General features: G+C 51.7%; 1 pseudogene; it reads right to left on the reverse strand.

The window, feature by feature from the left end:
- Nucleotides 1–1,180: 1,180 nt before the first annotated feature.
- Nucleotides 1,181–1,289, reverse strand: LOC129471781 (uncharacterized; annotated as a pseudogene).
- Nucleotides 1,290–3,980: the final 2,691 nt, after the last annotated feature.

The raw sequence follows: 3,980 nt of genomic DNA on the forward strand, positions 1-3,980 counted from the left end.
GGATCCTTAGTGGCTCTGTAACCCAGAGGGGCCTCCACCTCTCTCTGCCTCAGTCTCCTCATCGATGGCATGGGGTTAGCCAAGGTGACCTTCCAGCCCCGCTTCAACTGAAAAGTGCATGTACTCACGGCGGGATGTCGTTAACATACGAATTTGACTCAGCAGGTCTGGGGTGGGGTTGGAGATTCTGAATTTCTTTTTTATTTATTTATTTATTATTTCTATTTATTATTATTATTATTATTATTATTATTGAGATGGAGTTTTGCTCTTGTTGCCCAGGCTGGAGTGCAGTGGTGCGATCTCAGCTTACTGCAACCTCTGCCTCCTGGGTTCAAGTGATTCTCCTGCCTCAGCCTCCCGAGTAGCTGGGATTACAGGCATGCGCCACCATGCCCGGCTAATTTTGTGTTTTTAGTAGAGATGAGGTTTCTCCATGTTGGTCAGGCTGGTCTCAAACTCACAACCTCAGGTGATCTGCCCGCCTCAGCCTCCCGAAGTGCTGCAATTACAGGGGTGAGCCACTGCACCCGGCCTTCTATTTATTATTTATATTTATATTTGTTATTTATTTATTTATTTATTTATTTTTGAGACAGGGTCTTGCTCTGTCACCCAAGCTGGAGTGCAGTGGCACAATCACAGCTCACTGCAGCCTCGACCTTCTAGGCTCAAGCCATTCTCTCACCTCAGCCTCCCAAGTAGCTGGGACTATAGCCATGAGCCACCATGCCCAGCTAATTTTTGTATTTTTTGAAGAGACGAGGGTTTCACCATGTTGCCCAGGCTGGTTTCAAACTCCTGAGCTCAAGCAGTCCACCTGCCTTGGCCTCCCAAAGTGCTAGGATTACAGGTGTGAGCCATCACGCCCCGCATTTTTATTTTGTTTATTTTTATTTTTTGAGACAGTCTCGCTCAGGTTGGAGTGCAATGGTGTGATCTCAGCTCACTGCAACCTCTGCCTCCTGGGTTCAAACGATTCTCCTGCCTCAGCCTCCGGAGTGGCTGGGATTACAGGCGCCTGCCACTACATCCAGCTAATTTTTGTATGTTTAGTAGAGATGGAGTTTCACCATGTTGGCCAGGCTGGTCTCGAACTCCTGACCTCGTGATCTGCCCGCCTCAGCCTCCCAACATGCTGGGATTACAGGTGTGAGCCACTGCGCCCAGCCAAGCCAAAAGCCTACAGCACCCGTTATTTCCAGGCGGTCTCCCATCTAAGTACTAACCAGGCCCAAACCTGCTTAGCTTCCGAGATCAGGCGCGTTCAGGGTGGTATGGCCATAGACTGCTTTTTTAAAATAGAGACGAGGTGTCTCTATGTTGCCCAGGTTGATCTCAAACTTCTGGGCTCAAGCAATCCTCCAGCCTTAGCCTCCCCAGTTGCTGGTATTACAGGTATGAGCTACTGCGCCAAGATTCTGAATCTCTAACAAGCTTCTGGGAGACACCCCAGGCTGTGGGTCCACAAGCCACAAAAGGAGTCCTGAGAATGCAGGCAAGAGGCTCTCAAAGACCGGCCCCCAGACTAGCAGCTTCACCTGGGAACTTGTTAGAAAAGCAAAGCCCCAGCGCAACCCAGACCTCTTGAATCAGAAACTCTGTGGTGGGACACAGTCCTATCTAACAAGCCCTTCAGGGGCTTCCAAGGCAGCTGGCGTTTCAGAACCACTGCTACAGGAGGTACCAGTTCTCAACCTTGGTGGCCCAAGGAGAAACTGAAAAAATTCTGATGCCTGGGGTCCCACGCTCAGAAATTCTCATTTAAATGGGCATGAGATGGTGGTGGCGGCTGCTGCTTCTTTTTCTTCTTCTCCTTCTCCTTCTTCTTCTCCTTCTTCTTCTTCTTTCTCCTTTGTTCTTTAAAATAAAGCTCTCCAGGCAACGTGAATGTCTCATCAGTGCCGGATCCTTGACCTAAAGGGTGCTGGGCCTCCGAGCATTCCGGTGGCCCAGACACCCCCAGGCAGGCCTGATTCCTCTGCATTCTTGCCCAGGCCTCCCAGTGACTGCCTTCTTATATTTGGTTATTTTTCCCTCCCTCCCCAAACACAACAATTCAAAATATTCTCAGCTCCCAGACCATAAACAAAGCAGGAGAGGCAAGCTCCCTGACTGTTTTGTTCCCACTTATGGCCCGATCCAAGGCTGGCCTGATTGGGCCCTCGGGACTGGTCATCTGAGCCGGGGTGGGGTGGGCCCCGTTCTCAGGCTGCCCCAGCTCCACTCCTGGATTCCCAGGATCCCTCAGCTCTAGATGACCCCAGGTATTCCGCAAAGCCACTCCCCAGGGAAACAGAGGTCAGCAAGTGACTTGTCCCATGACACAGTGCAATGCCCAGAAGTTCCCTCTGATCTGTGGTTTCTAGCCTTGGGGGCAGATGTGTGGGCTCTGGGATTCAGAGAGATGTGTGTTCAATCCCAGGCTCTGCCCCTTAGCAACTGTGACCTTAGGCACAGGATCAGCCCCAAATTGAGCCTCATTTTGTCCATCTGTAAAATGAGGATGACGCTAGAGCCCCGTCAAGGGTGAATGTGAAGGTCAGAGCCTGCACAAGGTGAGTGTTCATAATTATCACTGTCATTCTGATGATTTCTGCCAGGATGGCAAAACCAGCAAGAATGAGCCAGAAGAGAGGGGCAGGGGGCACAGGAGGTTGTCCATCTGAGTCCCAGGTGCTTGACCTGGGCCCAGGGGCTCATTTTGGAGTATGGGAAGGGAAGAGACAGGTCCAGGTTACCAAAGGGGATCCTAGACAGGCCCTGGGGAAGGAGAGAAGCTAATACCCTTGTTGTGCAAGTGGCACCGCGGGTGGAGGTGACACTTGTCACATGGGAACTTGAACCTGGTCTCTAGAGGCATTATCATCCCTCGTGCTTTGATGCTATTTGTAGACTTTAAGCCTGTTATTCTACACTTGTGTATTGAAAGTCTCAGGCCTAGCACTTTCCTTATTTGACAAACGTGTTGTCCCCTGTGGGTCAGTGGTCGAGAAAACCACTGGGATGACACCAGGACACCCCTGACACTGGCAGAGTTCTACCCCGAGATGGCAAATGCTGCCAATACTGTCTCAGTATTGAAAAGTTATATGTCAGGCTAATATGCTGTTAGGTACAAACTACCCTGCCCTCCCGCCTTGGTGTGCTTATTTTCATGGTGAGCTGGAGGCCAGCTTAGAATGTAAATTCCCAGGCTCCTTGGAGCTGGATCCTGCAAGTGGCGGCTGGGGAGTGCCAGCCCCTATCTGAGGCCCTGGCCTGTGGCCTGCCCCGCACCCCTCTTCTCCTGCCATTCCAAGCTCTGTCCTCCCCCTTGAGCAGCTCTGGTCCATGCAGAGGGACAACCCACCTTCCATTCAAGCTCAGCCCCCAAGCACAGCCCCCTTGTCCACCCTTAAGCCTGGGTACACACCAGTGTGCCTCTCCGCCCTCAGCTGAATGAATGGGGCAGAGGCCCACGGGCAGGGACTCTGGGGCCTGGGGTACCCAGGGTTCAATTTAGAAGCTGGAGGGCGCTGGCTCATGATGGTCACATCCCTTGGACCCTGTGGAATGTGTATATGACCTTGTGGGAAGGTCTGCAGCCACAGGAGGGCCCCTCTGGGAACCCATAGGCATGGTCTCCTCTGTCTGGGGCCTAAGGGTAGTCCTAGTGCCTCCTGCACAGCAACAACGCAGAGCCGAATGCAGGAAAGGGCTGCTCATGGAAAGACACACAATTTGTGTTGTCATTATTATTATATTTATTTATTTATTTTGAGACAGAGTTTTGCTCTTGTTGCCCAGGCTGGAGTGCAATGGTGAGATCTCGGCTCACTGCGACCTCCGCCTCCCGGGTTCAAGTGATTTTCCTGCCTCAGCCTCCCAAGTAGCTGGGGTTACAGGTGTGCACCACCATGCCCGGCTAATTTTGTATTTGTGGTAGAGACTGAGTTTCACCATGTTGATCAGGCTGGTTTTGAACTCCTGACCTCAAG

The sequence above is a fragment of the Symphalangus syndactylus genome, chromosome 21 (genome assembly GCF_028878055.3).
Source record: "Symphalangus syndactylus isolate Jambi chromosome 21, NHGRI_mSymSyn1-v2.1_pri, whole genome shotgun sequence".
NCBI lineage: Eukaryota > Metazoa > Chordata > Mammalia > Primates > Hylobatidae > Symphalangus > Symphalangus syndactylus.